We start from the raw sequence: 18,698 nt of genomic DNA, 5'->3' as shown, positions 1-18,698 counted from the left end.
GAGGCAGCCAGGCTTTTATGAACTATCATGACCAACACAATGTGATCCATATTACTTTCATCTTGACAGAAATTATGTTCAGGCACAGTCTCCCACTGTAAGGTAGTGAGGACATGCTGATGCTGTGAGCGTCTTTTTAATGCATAAAGGAATTATTGTGAGTTAAACTTGCCTTGTATATTGGTAAAATGATGCCGTATGCCGGAAGACTTCCTTTTTTTTTTTTGTTCTTCAGTCTCGGCAATTCAGAGAAACTCGGTTGTGAAACACTGCCACCTCTGGTCATTCAGTATAATCTGTAGATGGAAAAGTCCACTGTTAGCACATTTTCTATAAGCAATACAAAAAAATCTTGATTTTTAGAAAGGGTAAACAGATCAATACTATGGAGTCTTTTATTGTGAAAATCAACAGCTCATTAGAAAATCAAATGTCAATTTTAGTTTTAAACCTCACATACTTCTCTGCAACATTGCTAGCTCCAGGATATAAAGCAGGCTTTAGTAGCGTTGGAGGCAGCCAGGCTTTTATGAACTATAATGACCAACACAATGTGATCCATATTACTTTCATCTTGATAGAAATTATGTTCAGGCACAGTCTCCCACTGTAAGGTAGTGAGGACATGCTGATGCTGTGAGCGTCTTTTTAATGCATAAAGGAATTATTGTGAGTTAAACTTGCCTTGTATATTGGTAAAATGATGCCGTATGCCGGAAGACTTCCTTTTTTTTGTTTCTTCAGTCTCGGCAATTCAGAGAAACTCGGTTGTGAAACACTGCCACCTCTGGTCATTCAGTATAATCTGCAGATGGAAAAGTCCACTGTTAGCACATTTTCTATAAGCAATACAAAAAAATCTTGATTTTTAGAAAGGGTAAACAGATCAATACTATGGAGTCTTTTATTGTGAAAATCAACAGCTCATTAGAAAATCAAATGTCAATTTTAGTTTTAAACCTCACATACTTCTCTGCAACATTGCTAGCTCCAGGATATAAAGCAGGCTTTAGTAGCGTTGGAGGCAGCCAGGCTTTTATGAACTATAATGACCAACACAATGTGATCCATATTACTTTCATCTTGATAGAAATTATGTTCAGGCACAGTCTCCCACTGTAAGGTAGTGAGGACATGCTGATGCTGTGAGCGTCTTTTTAATGCATAAAGGAATTATTGTGAGTTTTACTTGCCTTATAAATTGGTAAAATGATCCCGTATGCCGGAAGACTTCCTTTTTTTTTTCTTCAGTCTCGGCAATTCAGAGAAACTAGGTTGTGAAACACTGCCACCTCTGGTCATTCAGTATAATCTGTAGATGGAAAAGTCCACTGTTAGCACATTTTCTATAAGCAATACAAAAAAATCTTGATTTTTAGAAAGGGTAAACAGATCAATACTATGGAGTCTTTTATTGTGAAAATCAGAAAGCTCTTTAGAAAATCAAATCTCAATTTTAGTTTTTAACCTCACATACTTCTCTGCAACATTGCTAGTTCCAGGATATAAAGCAGGGTTTAGTAGCGTTGGAGGCAGCCAGGCTTTTATGAACTATCATGACCAACACAATGTGATCCATATTACTCTCATCTTGACAGAAAATATGTTCAGGCACAGTCTCCCACTATAAGGTAGTGAGGACATGCTGATGCTGTGAGCGTCTTTTTAATGCATAAAGGAATTATTGTGAGTTAAACTTGCCTTGTATATTGGTAAAATGATGCCGTATGCCGGAAGACTTCCTTTTTTTTTTTTGTTCTTCAGTCTCGGCAATTCAGAGAAACTCGGTTGTGAAACACTGCCACCTCTGGTCATTCAGTATAATCTGTAGATGGAAAAGTCCACTGTTAGCACATTTTCTATAAGCAATACAAAAAAATCTTGATTTTTAGAAAGGGTAAACAGATCAATACTATGGAGTCTTTTATTGTGAAAATCAAAAGCTCATTAGAAAATCAAATCTCAATTTTAGTTTTTAACCTCACATACTTCTCTGCAACATTGCTAGCTCCAGGATATAAAGCAGGCTTTAGTAGCGTTGGAGGCAGCCAGGCTTTTATGAACTATAATGACCAACACAATGTGATCCATATTACTTTCATCTTGATAGAAATTATGTTCAGGCACAGTCTCCCACTGTAAGGTAGTGAGGACATGCTGATGCTGTGAGCGTCTTTTTAATGCATAAAGGAATTATTGTGAGTTTTACTTGCCTTATAAATTGGTAAAATGATCCCGTATGCCGGAAGACTTCCTTTTTTTTTTCTTCAGTCTCGGCAATTCAGAGAAACTAGGTTGTGAAACACTGCCACCTCTGGTCATTCAGTATAATCTGCAGATGGAAAAGTCCACTGTTAGCACATTTTCTATAAGCAATACAAAAAAATCTTGATTTTTAGAAAGGGTAAACAGATCAATACTATGGAGTCTTTTATTGTGAAAATCAGAAAGCTCTTTAGAAAATCAAATCTCAATTTTAGTTTTTAACCTCACATACTTCTCTGCAACATTGCTAGTTCCAGGATATAAAGCAGGGTTTAGTAGCGTTGGAGGCAGCCAGGCTTTTATGAACTATCATGACCAACACAATGTGATCCATATTACTCTCATCTTGACAGAAAATATGTTCAGGCACAGTCTCCCACTATAAGGTAGTGAGGACATGCTGATGCTGTGAGCGTCTTTTTAATGCATAAAGGAATTATTGTGAGTTAAACTTGCCTTGTATATTGGTAAAATGATGCCGTATGCCGGAAGACTTCCTTTTTTTTTTTTGTTCTTCAGTCTCGGCAATTCAGAGAAACTCGGTTGTGAAACACTGCCACCTCTGGTCATTCAGTATAATCTGTAGATGGAAAAGTCCACTGTTAGCACATTTTCTATAAGCAATACAAAAAAATCTTGATTTTTAGAAAGGGTAAACAGATCAATACTATGGAGTCTTTTATTGTGAAAATCAACAGCTCATTAGAAAATCAAATGTCAATTTTAGTTTTAAACCTCACATACTTCTCTGCAACATTGCTAGCTCCAGGATATAAAGCAGGCTTTAGTAGCGTTGGAGGCAGCCAGGCTTTTATGAACTATAATGACCAACACAATGTGATCCATATTACTTTCATCTTGATAGAAATTATGTTCAGGCACAGTCTCCCACTGTAAGGTAGTGAGGACATGCTGATGCTGTGAGCGTCTTTTTAATGCATAAAGGAATTATTGTGAGTTTTACTTGCCTTATAAATTGGTAAAATGATCCCGTATGCCGGAAGACTTCCTTTTTTTTTTCTTCAGTCTCGGCAATTCAGAGAAACTAGGTTGTGAAACACTGCCACCTCTGGTCATTCAGTATAATCTGCAGATGGAAAAGTCCACTGTTAGCACATTTTCTATAAGCAATACAAAAAAATCGTGATTTTTAGAAAGGGTAAACAGATCAATACTATGGAGTCTTTTATTGTGAAAATCAAAATCTCTTTAGAAAATCAAATCTCAATTTTAGTTTTTAACCTCACATACTTCTCTGCAACATTGCTAGTTCCAGGATATAAAGCAGGCTTTAGTAGCGTTGGAGGCAGCCAGACTTTTATGAACTATCATGACCAACACAATGTGATCCATATTACTTTCATCTTGACAGAAATTATGTTCAGGCACAGTCTCCCACTATAAGGTAGAGAGGACATGCTGATGCTGTGAGCGTCTTTTTAATGCATAAAGGAATTATTGTGAGTTTTACTTGCCTTGCATATTGGTAAAATGATGCCGTATGCCGGAAGACTTCCTTTTTTTTGTTTCTTCAGTCTCGGCAATTCAGAGAAACTCGGTTGTGAAACACTGCCACCTCTGGTCATTCAGTATAATCTGTAGATGGAAAAGTCCACTGTTAGCACATTTTCTATAAGCAATACAAAAAAATCTTGATTTTTAGAAAGGGTAAACAGATCAATACTATGGAGTCTTTTATTGTGAAAATCAAAAGCTCATTAGAAAATCAAATCTCAATTTTAGTTTTTAACCTCACATACTTCTCTGCAACATTGCTAGTTCCAGGATATAAAGCAGGCTTTAGTAGCGTTGGAGGCAGCCAGGCTTTTATGAACTATCATGACCAACACAATGTGATCCATATTACTCTCATCTTGACAGAAATTATGTTCAGGCACAGTCTCCCACTATAAGGTAGTGAGGACATGCTGATGCTGTGAGCGTCTTTTTAATGCATAAAGGAATTATTGTGAGTTAAACTTGCCTTGCATATTGGTAAAATGATGCCGTATGCCGGAAGACTTCCTTTTTTTTTTCTTCAGTCTCGGCAATTCAGAGAAACTCGGTTGTGAAACACTGCCACCTCTGGTCATTCAGTATAATCTGTAGATGGAAAAGTCCACTGTTAGCACATTTTCTATAAGCAATACAAAAAAAATCTTGATTTTTAGAAAGGGTAAACAGATCAATACTATGGAGTCTTTTATTGTGAAAATCAACAGCTCATTAGAAAATCAAATCTCAATTTTAGTTTTTAACCTCACATACTTCTCTGCAACATTGCTAGCTCCAGGATATAAAGCAGGCTTTAGTAGCGTTGGAGGCAGCCAGGCTTTTATGAACTATCATGACCAACACAATGTGATCCATATTACTTTCATCTTGACAGAAATTATGTTCAGGCACAGTCTCCCACTATAAGGTAGTGAGGACATGCTGATGCTGTGAGCGTCTTTTTAATGCATAAAGGAATTATTGTGAGTTTTACTTGCCTTGCATATTGGTAAAATGATGCCGTATGCCGGAAGACTTCCTTTTTGTTTTTTTGTTCTTCAATCTCGGCAATTCAGAGAAACTCGGTTGTGAAACACTGCCACCTCTGGTCATTCAGTATAATCTGCAGATGGAAAAGTCCACTGTTAGCACATTTTCTATAAGCAATACAAAAAAATCTTGATTTTTAGAAAGCGTAAACAGATCAATACTATGGAGCCTTTTATTGTGAAAATCAACAGCTCATTAGAAAATCAAATCTCAATTTTAGTTTTTAACCTCACATACTTCTCTAGAACATTGCTAGTTCCAGGATATAAAGCAGGCTTTAGTAGCGTTGGAGGCAGCCAGGCTTTTATGAACTATCATGACCAACACAATGTGATCCATATTACTTTCATCTTGACAGAAATTATGTTCAGGCACAGTCTCCCACTATAAGGTAGTGAGGACATGCTGATGCTGTGAGCGTCTTTTTAATGCATAAAGGAATTATTGTGAGTTAAACTTGCCTTGTATATTGGTAAAATGATGCCGTATGCCGGAAGACTTCCTTTTTTTTTTTTGTTCTTCAGTCTCGGCAATTCAGAGAAACTCGGTTGTGAAACACTGCCACCTCTGGTCATTCAGTATAATCTGTAGATGGAAAAGTCCACTGTTAGCACATTTTCTATAAGCAATACAAAAAAATCTTGATTTTTAGAAAGGGTAAACAGATCAATACTATGGAGTCTTTTATTGTGAAAATCAACAGCTCATTAGAAAATCAAATCTCAATTTTAGTTTTTAACCTCACATACTTCTCTGCAACATTGCTAGCTCCAGGATATAAAGCAGGCTTTAGTAGCGTTGGAGGCAGCCAGGCTTTTATGAACTATCATGACCAACACAATGTGATCCATATTACTTTCATCTTGACAGAAATTATGTTCAGGCACAGTCTCCCACTGTAAGGTAGTGAGGACATGCTGATGCTGTGAGCGTCTTTTTAATGCATAAAGGAATTATTGTGAGTTAAACTTGCCTTGTATATTGGTAAAATGATGCCGTATGCCGGAAGACTTCCTTTTTTTTTTTTGTTCTTCAGTCTCGGCAATTCAGAGAAACTCGGTTGTGAAACACTGCCACCTCTGGTCATTCAGTATAATCTGTAGATGGAAAAGTCCACTGTTAGCACATTTTCTATAAGCAATACAAAAAAATCTTGATTTTTAGAAAGGGTAAACAGATCAATACTATGGAGTCTTTTATTGTGAAAATCAACAGCTCATTAGAAAATCAAATCTCAATTTTAGTTTTTAACCTCACATACTTCTCTGCAACATTGCTAGCTCCAGGATATAAAGCAGGCTTTAGTAGCGTTGGAGGCAGCCAGGCTTTTATGAACTATCATGACCAACACAATGTGATCCATATTACTCTCATCTTGACAGAAATTATGTTCAGGCACAGTCTCCAACTATAAGGTAGTGAGGACATACTGATGCTGTGAGCGTCTTTTTAATGCATAAAGGAATTATTGTGAGTTAAACTTGCCTTGCATATTGGTAAAATGATGCCGTATGCCGGAAGACTTCCTTTTTTTTTTCTTCAGTCTCGGCAATTCAGAGAAACTAGGTTGTGAAACACTGCCACCTCTGGTCATTCAGTATAATCTGCAGATGGAAAAGTCCACTGTTAGCACATTTTCTATAAGCAATACAAAAAAATCTTGATTTTTAGAAAGCGTAAACAGATCAATACTATGGAGCCTTTTATTGTGAAAATCAACAGCTCATTAGAAAATCAAATCTCAATTTTAGTTTTTAACCTCACATACTTCTCTAGAACATTGCTAGTTCCAGGATATAAAGCAGGCTTTAGTAGCGTTGGAGGCAGCCAGGCTTTTATGAACTATCATGACCAACACAATGTGATCCATATTACTTTCATCTTGACAGAAATTATGTTCAGGCACAGTCTCCCACTATAAGGTAGTGAGGACATGCTGATGCTGTGAGCGTCTTTTTAATGCATAAAGGAATTATTGTGAGTTAAACTTGCCTTGTATATTGGTAAAATGATGCCGTATGCCGGAAGACTTCCTTTTTTTTTTTTGTTCTTCAGTCTCGGCAATTCAGAGAAACTCGGTTGTGAAACACTGCCACCTCTGGTCATTCAGTATAATCTGTAGATGGAAAAGTCCACTGTTAGCACATTTTCTATAAGCAATACAAAAAAATCTTGATTTTTAGAAAGGGTAAACAGATCAATACTATGGAGTCTTTTATTGTGAAAATCAACAGCTCATTAGAAAATCAAATCTCAATTTTAGTTTTTAACCTCACATACTTCTCTGCAACATTGCTAGCTCCAGGATATAAAGCAGGCTTTAGTAGCGTTGGAGGCAGCCAGGCTTTTATGAACTATCATGACCAACACAATGTGATCCATATTACTTTCATCTTGACAGAAATTATGTTCAGGCACAGTCTCCCACTGTAAGGTAGTGAGGACATGCTGATGCTGTGAGCGTCTTTTTAATGCATAAAGGAATTATTGTGAGTTAAACTTGCCTTGTATATTGGTAAAATGATGCCGTATGCCGGAAGACTTCCTTTTTTTTTTTTGTTCTTCAGTCTCGGCAATTCAGAGAAACTCGGTTGTGAAACACTGCCACCTCTGGTCATTCAGTATAATCTGTAGATGGAAAAGTCCACTGTTAGCACATTTTCTATAAGCAATACAAAAAAATCTTGATTTTTAGAAAGGGTAAACAGATCAATACTATGGAGTCTTTTATTGTGAAAATCAACAGCTCATTAGAAAATCAAATCTCAATTTTAGTTTTTAACCTCACATACTTCTCTGCAACATTGCTAGCTCCAGGATATAAAGCAGGCTTTAGTAGCGTTGGAGGCAGCCAGGCTTTTATGAACTATCATGACCAACACAATGTGATCCATATTACTCTCATCTTGACAGAAATTATGTTCAGGCACAGTCTCCAACTATAAGGTAGTGAGGACATACTGATGCTGTGAGCGTCTTTTTAATGCATAAAGGAATTATTGTGAGTTAAACTTGCCTTGCATATTGGTAAAATGATGCCGTATGCCGGAAGACTTCCTTTTTTTTTTCTTCAGTCTCGGCAATTCAGAGAAACTCGGTTGTGAAACACTGCCACCTCTGGTCATTCAGTATAATCTGTAGATGGAAAAGTCCACTGTTAGCACATTTTCTATAAGCAATACAAAAAAATCTTGATTTTTAGAAAGGGTAAACAGATCAATACTATGGAGTCTTTTATTGTGAAAATCAACAGCTCATTAGAAAATCAAATCTCAATTTTAGTTTTTAACCTCACATACTTCTCTAGAACATTGCTAGTTCCAGGATATAAAGCAGGCTTTAGTAGCGTTGGAGGCAGCCAGGCTTTTATGAACTATCATGACCAACACAATGTGATCCATATTACTTTCATCTTGACAGAAATTATGTTCAGGCACAGTCTCCCACTATAAGGTAGTGAGGACATGCTGATGCTGTGAGCGTCTTTTTAATGCATAAAGGAATTATTGTGAGTTAAACTTGCCTTGTATATTGGTAAAATGATGCCGTATGCCGGAAGACTTCCTTTTTTTTTTTTGTTCTTCAGTCTCGGCAATTCAGAGAAACTCGGTTGTGAAACACTGCCACCTCTGGTCATTCAGTATAATCTGTAGATGGAAAAGTCCACTGTTAGCACATTTTCTATAAGCAATACAAAAAAATCTTGATTTTTAGAAAGGGTAAACAGATCAATACTATGGAGTCTTTTATTGTGAAAATCAAAAGCTCATTAGAAAATCAAATCTCAATTTTAGTTTTTAACCTCACATACTTCTCTGCAACATTGCTAGTTCCAGGATATAAAGCAGGGTTTAGTAGCGTTGGAGGCAGCCAGGCTTTTATGAACTATCATGACCAACACAATGTGATCCATATTACTCTCATCTTGACAGAAATTATGTTCAGGCACAGTCTCCCACTATAAGGTAGTGAGGACATGCTGATGCTGTGAGCGTCTTTTTAATGCATAAAGGAATTATTGTGAGTTAAACTTGCCTTGTATATTGGTAAAATGATGCCGTATGCCGGAAGACTTCCTTTTTTTTTTTTGTTCTTCAGTCTCGGCAATTCAGAGAAACTCGGTTGTGAAACACTGCCACCTCTGGTCATTCAGTATAATCTGTAGATGGAAAAGTCCACTGTTAGCACATTTTCTATAAGCAATACAAAAAAATCTTGATTTTTAGAAAGGGTAAACAGATCAATACTATGGAGTCTTTTATTGTGAAAATCAACAGCTCATTAGAAAATCAAATCTCAATTTTAGTTTTTAACCTCACATACTTCTCTGCAACATTGCTAGCTCCAGGATATAAAGCAGGCTTTAGTAGCGTTGGAGGCAGCCAGGCTTTTATGAACTATCATGACCAACACAATGTGATCCATATTACTTTCATCTTGACAGAAATTATGTTCAGGCACAGTCTCCCACTGTAAGGTAGTGAGGACATGCTGATGCTGTGAGCGTCTTTTTAATGCATAAAGGAATTATTGTGAGTTTTACTTGCCTTATAAATTGGTAAAATGATGCCGTATGCCGGAAGACTTCCTTTTTTTTTTTTGTCTTCAGTCTCGGCAATTCAGAGAAACTCGGTTGTGAAACACTGCCACCTCCGGTCATTCAGTATAATCTGTAGATGGAAAAGTCCACTGTTAGCACATTTTCTATAAGCAATACAAAAAAATCTTGATTTTTAGAAAGGGTAAACAGATCAATACTATGGAGTCTTTTATTGTGAAAATCAACAGCTCATTAGAAAATCAAATGTCAATTTTAGTTTTTAACCTCACATACTTCTCTGCAACATTGCTAGTTCCAGGATATAAAGCAGGCTTTAGTAGCGTTGGAGGCAGCCAGGCTTTTATGAACTATAATGACCAACACAATGTGATCCATATTACTTTCATCTTGATAGAAATTATGTTCAGGCACAGTCTCCCACTGTAAGGTAGTGAGGACATGCTGATGCTGTGAGCGTCTTTTTAATGCATAAAGGAATTATTGTGAGTTTTACTTGCCTTATAAATTGGTAAAATGATCCCGTATGCCGGAAGACTTCCTTTTTTTTTTCTTCAGTCTCGGCAATTCAGAGAAACTAGGTTGTGAAACACTGCCACCTCTGGTCATTCAGTATAATCTGCAGATGGAAAAGTCCACTGTTAGCACATTTTCTATAAGCAATACAAAAAAATCTTGATTTTTAGAAAGGGTAAACAGATCAATACTATGGAGTCTTTTATTGTGAAAATCAGAAAGCTCTTTAGAAAATCAAATCTCAATTTTAGTTTTTAACCTCACATACTTCTCTGCAACATTGCTAGTTCCAGGATATAAAGCAGGGTTTAGTAGCGTTGGAGGCAGCCAGGCTTTTATGAACTATCATGACCAACACAATGTGATCCATATTACTCTCATCTTGACAGAAAATATGTTCAGGCACAGTCTCCCACTATAAGGTAGTGAGGACATGCTGATGCTGTGAGCGTCTTTTTAATGCATAAAGGAATTATTGTGAGTTAAACTTGCCTTGTATATTGGTAAAATGATGCCGTATGCCGGAAGACTTCCTTTTTTTTTTTTGTTCTTCAGTCTCGGCAATTCAGAGAAACTCGGTTGTGAAACACTGCCACCTCTGGTCATTCAGTATAATCTGTAGATGGAAAAGTCCACTGTTAGCACATTTTCTATAAGCAATACAAAAAAATCTTGATTTTTAGAAAGGGTAAACAGATCAATACTATGGAGTCTTTTATTGTGAAAATCAAAAGCTCATTAGAAAATCAAATCTCAATTTTAGTTTTTAACCTCACATACTTCTCTGCAACATTGCTAGCTCCAGGATATAAAGCAGGCTTTAGTAGCGTTGGAGGCAGCCAGGCTTTTATGAACTATAATGACCAACACAATGTGATCCATATTACTTTCATCTTGATAGAAATTATGTTCAGGCACAGTCTCCCACTGTAAGGTAGTGAGGACATGCTGATGCTGTGAGCGTCTTTTTAATGCATAAAGGAATTATTGTGAGTTTTACTTGCCTTATAAATTGGTAAAATGATCCCGTATGCCGGAAGACTTCCTTTTTTTTTTCTTCAGTCTCGGCAATTCAGAGAAACTAGGTTGTGAAACACTGCCACCTCTGGTCATTCAGTATAATCTGCAGATGGAAAAGTCCACTGTTAGCACATTTTCTATAAGCAATACAAAAAAATCTTGATTTTTAGAAAGGGTAAACAGATCAATACTATGGAGTCTTTTATTGTGAAAATCAGAAAGCTCTTTAGAAAATCAAATCTCAATTTTAGTTTTTAACCTCACATACTTCTCTGCAACATTGCTAGTTCCAGGATATAAAGCAGGGTTTAGTAGCGTTGGAGGCAGCCAGGCTTTTATGAACTATCATGACCAACACAATGTGATCCATATTACTCTCATCTTGACAGAAAATATGTTCAGGCACAGTCTCCCACTATAAGGTAGTGAGGACATGCTGATGCTGTGAGCGTCTTTTTAATGCATAAAGGAATTATTGTGAGTTAAACTTGCCTTGTATATTGGTAAAATGATGCCGTATGCCGGAAGACTTCCTTTTTTTTTTTTGTTCTTCAGTCTCGGCAATTCAGAGAAACTCGGTTGTGAAACACTGCCACCTCTGGTCATTCAGTATAATCTGTAGATGGAAAAGTCCACTGTTAGCACATTTTCTATAAGCAATACAAAAAAATCTTGATTTTTAGAAAGGGTAAACAGATCAATACTATGGAGTCTTTTATTGTGAAAATCAACAGCTCATTAGAAAATCAAATGTCAATTTTAGTTTTAAACCTCACATACTTCTCTGCAACATTGCTAGCTCCAGGATATAAAGCAGGCTTTAGTAGCGTTGGAGGCAGCCAGGCTTTTATGAACTATAATGACCAACACAATGTGATCCATATTACTTTCATCTTGATAGAAATTATGTTCAGGCACAGTCTCCCACTGTAAGGTAGTGAGGACATGCTGATGCTGTGAGCGTCTTTTTAATGCATAAAGGAATTATTGTGAGTTTTACTTGCCTTATAAATTGGTAAAATGATCCCGTATGCCGGAAGACTTCCTTTTTTTTTTCTTCAGTCTCGGCAATTCAGAGAAACTAGGTTGTGAAACACTGCCACCTCTGGTCATTCAGTATAATCTGCAGATGGAAAAGTCCACTGTTAGCACATTTTCTATAAGCAATACAAAAAAATCGTGATTTTTAGAAAGGGTAAACAGATCAATACTATGGAGTCTTTTATTGTGAAAATCAAAATCTCTTTAGAAAATCAAATCTCAATTTTAGTTTTTAACCTCACATACTTCTCTGCAACATTGCTAGTTCCAGGATATAAAGCAGGCTTTAGTAGCGTTGGAGGCAGCCAGACTTTTATGAACTATCATGACCAACACAATGTGATCCATATTACTTTCATCTTGACAGAAATTATGTTCAGGCACAGTCTCCCACTATAAGGTAGAGAGGACATGCTGATGCTGTGAGCGTCTTTTTAATGCATAAAGGAATTATTGTGAGTTTTACTTGCCTTGCATATTGGTAAAATGATGCCGTATGCCGGAAGACTTCCTTTTTTTTGTTTCTTCAGTCTCGGCAATTCAGAGAAACTCGGTTGTGAAACACTGCCACCTCTGGTCATTCAGTATAATCTGTAGATGGAAAAGTCCACTGTTAGCACATTTTCTATAAGCAATACAAAAAAATCTTGATTTTTAGAAAGGGTAAACAGATCAATACTATGGAGTCTTTTATTGTGAAAATCAAAAGCTCATTAGAAAATCAAATCTCAATTTTAGTTTTTAACCTCACATACTTCTCTGCAACATTGCTAGTTCCAGGATATAAAGCAGGCTTTAGTAGCGTTGGAGGCAGCCAGGCTTTTATGAACTATCATGACCAACACAATGTGATCCATATTACTCTCATCTTGACAGAAATTATGTTCAGGCACAGTCTCCCACTATAAGGTAGTGAGGACATGCTGATGCTGTGAGCGTCTTTTTAATGCATAAAGGAATTATTGTGAGTTAAACTTGCCTTGCATATTGGTAAAATGATGCCGTATGCCGGAAGACTTCCTTTTTTTTTTCTTCAGTCTCGGCAATTCAGAGAAACTCGGTTGTGAAACACTGCCACCTCTGGTCATTCAGTATAATCTGTAGATGGAAAAGTCCACTGTTAGCACATTTTCTATAAGCAATACAAAAAAAATCTTGATTTTTAGAAAGGGTAAACAGATCAATACTATGGAGTCTTTTATTGTGAAAATCAACAGCTCATTAGAAAATCAAATCTCAATTTTAGTTTTTAACCTCACATACTTCTCTGCAACATTGCTAGTTCCAGGATATAAAGCAGGCTTTAGTAGCGTTGGAGGCAGCCAGACTTTTATGAACTATCATGACCAACACAATGTGATCCATATTACTTTCATCTTGACAGAAATTATGTTCAGGCACAGTCTCCCACTATAAGGTAGAGAGGACATGCTGATGCTGTGAGCGTCTTTTTAATGCATAAAGGAATTATTGTGAGTTTTACTTGCCTTGCATATTGGTAAAATGATGCCGTATGCCGGAAGACTTCCTTTTTTTTGTTTCTTCAGTCTCGGCAATTCAGAGAAACTCGGTTGTGAAACACTGCCACCTCTGGTCATTCAGTATAATCTGTAGATGGAAAAGTCCACTGTTAGCACATTTTCTATAAGCAATACAAAAAAATCTTGATTTTTAGAAAGGGTAAACAGATCAATACTATGGAGTCTTTTATTGTGAAAATCAAAAGCTCATTAGAAAATCAAATCTCAATTTTAGTTTTTAACCTCACATACTTCTCTGCAACATTGCTAGTTCCAGGATATAAAGCAGGCTTTAGTAGCGTTGGAGGCAGCCAGGCTTTTATGAACTATCATGACCAACACAATGTGATCCATATTACTCTCATCTTGACAGAAATTATGTTCAGGCACAGTCTCCCACTATAAGGTAGTGAGGACATGCTGATGCTGTGAGCGTCTTTTTAATGCATAAAGGAATTATTGTGAGTTAAACTTGCCTTGCATATTGGTAAAATGATGCCGTATGCCGGAAGACTTCCTTTTTTTTTTCTTCAGTCTCGGCAATTCAGAGAAACTCGGTTGTGAAACACTGCCACCTCTGGTCATTCAGTATAATCTGTAGATGGAAAAGTCCACTGTTAGCACATTTTCTATAAGCAATACAAAAAAAATCTTGATTTTTAGAAAGGGTAAACAGATCAATACTATGGAGTCTTTTATTGTGAAAATCAACAGCTCATTAGAAAATCAAATCTCAATTTTAGTTTTTAACCTCACATACTTCTCTGCAACATTGCTAGCTCCAGGATATAAAGCAGGCTTTAGTAGCGTTGGAGGCAGCCAGGCTTTTATGAACTATCATGACCAACACAATGTGATCCATATTACTTTCATCTTGACAGAAATTATGTTCAGGCACAGTCTCCCACTATAAGGTAGTGAGGACATGCTGATGCTGTGAGCGTCTTTTTAATGCATAAAGGAATTATTGTGAGTTTTACTTGCCTTGCATATTGGTAAAATGATGCCGTATGCCGGAAGACTTCCTTTTTGTTTTTTTGTTCTTCAATCTCGGCAATTCAGAGAAACTCGGTTGTGAAACACTGCCACCTCTGGTCATTCAGTATAATCTGCAGATGGAAAAGTCCACTGTTAGCACATTTTCTATAAGCAATACAAAAAAATCTTGATTTTTAGAAAGCGTAAACAGATCAATACTATGGAGCCTTTTATTGTGAAAATCAACAGCTCATTAGAAAATCAAATCTCAATTTTAGTTTTTAACCTCACATACTTCTCTGCAACATTGCTAGCTCCAGGATATAAAGCAGGCTTTAGTAGCGTTGGAGGCAGCCAGGCTTTTATGAACTATCATGACCAACACAATGTGATCCATATTACTTTCATCTTGACAGAAATTATGTTCAGGCACAGTCTCCCACTGTAAGGTAGTGAGGACATGCTGATGCTGTGAGCGTCTTTTTAATGCATAAAGGAATTATTGTGAGTTAAACTTGCCTTGTATATTGGTAAAATGATGCCGTATGCCGGAAGACTTCCTTTTTTTTTTTTGTTCTTCAGTCTCGGCAATTCAGAGAAACTCGGTTGTGAAACACTGCCACCTCTGGTCATTCAGTATAATCTGTAGATGGAAAAGTCCACTGTTAGCACATTTTCTATAAGCAATACAAAAAAATCTTGATTTTTAGAAAGGGTAAACAGATCAATACTATGGAGTCTTTTATTGTGAAAATCAAAAGCTCTTTAGAAAATCAAATCTCAATTTTAGTTTTTAACCTCACATACTTCTCTGCAACATTGCTAGTTCCAGGATATAAAGCAGGGTTTAGTAGCGTTGGAGGCAGCCAGGCTTTTATGAACTATCATGACCAACACAATGTGATCCATATTACTCTCATCTTGACAGAAATTATGTTCAGGCACAGTCTCCCACTATAAGGTAGTGAGGACATGCTGATGCTGTGAGCGTCTTTTTAATGCATAAAGGAATTATTGTGAGTTAAACTTGCCTTGTATATTGGTAAAATGATGCCGTATGCCGGAAGACTTCCTTTTTTTTTTTTGTTCTTCAGTCTCGGCAATTCAGAGAAACTCGGTTGTGAAACACTGCCACCTCTGGTCATTCAGTATAATCTGTAGATGGAAAAGTCCACTGTTAGCACATTTTCTATAAGCAATACAAAAAAATCTTGATTTTTAGAAAGGGTAAACAGATCAATACTATGGAGTCTTTTATTGTGAAAATCAACAGCTCATTAGAAAATCAAATCTCAATTTTAGTTTTTAACCTCACATACTTCTCTGCAACATTGCTAGCTCCAGGATATAAAGCAGGCTTTAGTAGCGTTGGAGGCAGCCAGGCTTTTATGAACTATCATGACCAACACAATGTGATCCATATTACTCTCATCTTGACAGAAATTATGTTCAGGCACAGTCTCCAACTATAAGGTAGTGAGGACATACTGATGCTGTGAGCGTCTTTTTAATGCATAAAGGAATTATTGTGAGTTAAACTTGCCTTGCATATTGGTAAAATGATGCCGTATGCCGGAAGACTTCCTTTTTTTTTTCTTCAGTCTCGGCAATTCAGAGAAACTAGGTTGTGAAACACTGCCACCTCTGGTCATTCAGTATAATCTGCAGATGGAAAAGTCCACTGTTAGCACATTTTCTATAAGCAATACAAAAAAATCTTGATTTTTAGAAAGCGTAAACAGATCAATACTATGGAGCCTTTTATTGTGAAAATCAACAGCTCATTAGAAAATCAAATCTCAATTTTAGTTTTTAACCTCACATACTTCTCTAGAACATTGCTAGTTCCAGGATATAAAGCAGGCTTTAGTAGCGTTGGAGGCAGCCAGGCTTTTATGAACTATCATGACCAACACAATGTGATCCATATTACTTTCATCTTGACAGAAATTATGTTCAGGCACAGTCTCCCACTATAAGGTAGTGAGGACATGCTGATGCTGTGAGCGTCTTTTTAATGCATAAAGGAATTATTGTGAGTTAAACTTGCCTTGTATATTGGTAAAATGATGCCGTATGCCGGAAGACTTCCTTTTTTTTTTTTGTTCTTCAGTCTCGGCAATTCAGAGAAACTCGGTTGTGAAACACTGCCACCTCTGGTCATTCAGTATAATCTGTAGATGGAAAAGTCCACTGTTAGCACATTTTCTATAAGCAATACAAAAAAATCTTGATTTTTAGAAAGGGTAAACAGATCAATACTATGGAGTCTTTTATTGTGAAAATCAAAAGCTCATTAGAAAATCAAATCTCAATTTTAGTTTTTAACCTCACATACTTCTCTGCAACATTGCTAGTTCCAGGATATAAAGCAGGGTTTAGTAGCGTTGGAGGCAGCCAGGCTTTTATGAACTATCATGACCAACACAATGTGATCCATATTACTCTCATCTTGACAGAAATTATGTTCAGGCACAGTCTCCCACTATAAGGTAGTGAGGACATGCTGATGCTGTGAGCGTCTTTTTAATGCATAAAGGAATTATTGTGAGTTAAACTTGCCTTGTATATTGGTAAAATGATGCCGTATGCCGGAAGACTTCCTTTTTTTTTTTTGTTCTTCAGTCTCGGCAATTCAGAGAAACTCGGTTGTGAAACACTGCCACCTCTGGTCATTCAGTATAATCTGTAGATGGAAAAGTCCACTGTTAGCACATTTTCTATAAGCAATACAAAAAAATCTTGATTTTTAGAAAGGGTAAACAGATCAATACTATGGAGTCTTTTATTGTGAAAATCAACAGCTCATTAGAAAATCAAATCTCAATTTTAGTTTTTAACCTCACATACTTCTCTGCAACATTGCTAGCTCCAGGATATAAAGCAGGCTTTAGTAGCGTTGGAGGCAGCCAGGCTTTTATGAACTATCATGACCAACACAATGTGATCCATATTACTTTCATCTTGACAGAAATTATGTTCAGGCACAGTCTCCCACTGTAAGGTAGTGAGGACATGCTGATGCTGTGAGCGTCTTTTTAATGCATAAAGGAATTATTGTGAGTTTTACTTGCCTTATAAATTGGTAAAATGATGCCGTATGCCGGAAGACTTCCTTTTTTTTTTTTGTCTTCAGTCTCGGCAATTCAGAGAAACTCGGTTGTGAAACACTGCCACCTCCGGTCATTCAGTATAATCTGTAGATGGAAAAGTCCACTGTTAGCACATTTTCTATAAGCAATACAAAAAAATCTTGATTTTTAGAAAGGGTAAACAGATCAATACTATGGAGTCTTTTATTGTGAAAATCAACAGCTCATTAGAAAATCAAATGTCAATTTTAGTTTTTAACCTCACATACTTCTCTGCAACATTGCTAGTTCCAGGATATAAAGCAGGCTTTAGTAGCGTTGGAGGCAGCCAGGCTTTTATGAACTATAATGACCAACACAATGTGATCCATATTACTTTCATCTTGATAGAAATTATGTTCAGGCACAGTCTCCCACTGTAAGGTAGTGAGGACATGCTGATGCTGTGAGCGTCTTTTTAATGCATAAAGGAATTATTGTGAGTTTTACTTGCCTTATAAATTGGTAAAATGATCCCGTATGCCGGAAGACTTCCTTTTTTTTTTCTTCAGTCTCGGCAATTCAGAGAAACTAGGTTGTGAAACACTGCCACCTCTGGTCATTCAGTATAATCTGCAGATGGAAAAGTCCACTGTTAGCACATTTTCTATAAGCAATACAAAAAAATCTTGATTTTTAGAAAGGGTAAACAGATCAATACTATGGAGTCTTTTATTGTGAAAATCAGAAAGCTCTTTAGAAAATCAAATCTCAATTTTAGTTTTTAACCTCACATACTTCTCTGCAACATTGCTAGTTCCAGGATATAAAGCAGGGTTTAGTAGCGTTGGAGGCAGCCAGGCTTTTATGAACTATCATGACCAACACAATGTGATCCATATTACTCTCATCTTGACAGAAAATATGTTCAGGCACAGTCTCCCACTATAAGGTAGTGAGGACATGCTGATGCTGTGAGCGTCTTTTTAATGCATAAAGGAATTATTGTGAGTTAAACTTGCCTTGTATATTGGTAAAATGATGCCGTATGCCGGAAGACTTCCTTTTTTTTTTTTGTTCTTCAGTCTCGGCAATTCAGAGAAACTCGGTTGTGAAACACTGCCACCTCTGGTCATTCAGTATAATCTGTAGATGGAAAAGTCCACTGTTAGCACATTTTCTATA

At 36.7% G+C, this 18,698-nt stretch overlaps 1 long non-coding RNA gene across 1 annotated transcript in view; it reads right to left on the bottom strand.

The window, feature by feature from the left end:
- LOC146785713 (uncharacterized) overlaps positions 1-18,698 on the bottom strand; it is a 158,585-nt gene that overhangs the window by 66,137 nt on the left and 73,750 nt on the right. Inside the window, exons 119-155 of the long non-coding RNA XR_014970781.1 lie at positions 18,536-18,659; positions 18,028-18,146; positions 17,517-17,639; positions 17,005-17,128; positions 16,493-16,616; positions 15,986-16,104; positions 15,474-15,597; positions 14,962-15,085; positions 14,449-14,573; positions 13,941-14,059; positions 13,432-13,552; positions 12,924-13,042; positions 12,415-12,535; positions 11,908-12,026; positions 11,396-11,519; positions 10,888-11,006; positions 10,376-10,499; positions 9,868-9,986; positions 9,357-9,479; positions 8,845-8,968; positions 8,333-8,456; positions 7,826-7,944; positions 7,314-7,437; positions 6,802-6,925; positions 6,295-6,413; positions 5,783-5,906; positions 5,271-5,394; positions 4,758-4,882; positions 4,250-4,368; positions 3,741-3,861; positions 3,234-3,352; positions 2,722-2,845; positions 2,214-2,332; positions 1,702-1,825; positions 1,194-1,312; positions 685-805; positions 173-296 (exon numbers count right to left, since the gene is read on the bottom strand). This is a non-coding gene — a long non-coding RNA (uncharacterized LOC146785713). The remainder of the gene's footprint in view (positions 1-172; positions 297-684; positions 806-1,193; positions 1,313-1,701; positions 1,826-2,213; positions 2,333-2,721; positions 2,846-3,233; positions 3,353-3,740; positions 3,862-4,249; positions 4,369-4,757; positions 4,883-5,270; positions 5,395-5,782; positions 5,907-6,294; positions 6,414-6,801; positions 6,926-7,313; positions 7,438-7,825; positions 7,945-8,332; positions 8,457-8,844; positions 8,969-9,356; positions 9,480-9,867; positions 9,987-10,375; positions 10,500-10,887; positions 11,007-11,395; positions 11,520-11,907; positions 12,027-12,414; positions 12,536-12,923; positions 13,043-13,431; positions 13,553-13,940; positions 14,060-14,448; positions 14,574-14,961; positions 15,086-15,473; positions 15,598-15,985; positions 16,105-16,492; positions 16,617-17,004; positions 17,129-17,516; positions 17,640-18,027; positions 18,147-18,535; positions 18,660-18,698) is intronic.

This window comes from Triturus cristatus, chromosome 11, assembly GCF_964204655.1.
Source record: "Triturus cristatus chromosome 11, aTriCri1.1, whole genome shotgun sequence".
In the NCBI taxonomy this organism is placed as follows: Eukaryota; Metazoa; Chordata; class Amphibia; order Caudata; family Salamandridae; genus Triturus; species Triturus cristatus.
This window is presented reverse-complemented; position numbering and strand designations above follow the sequence as displayed.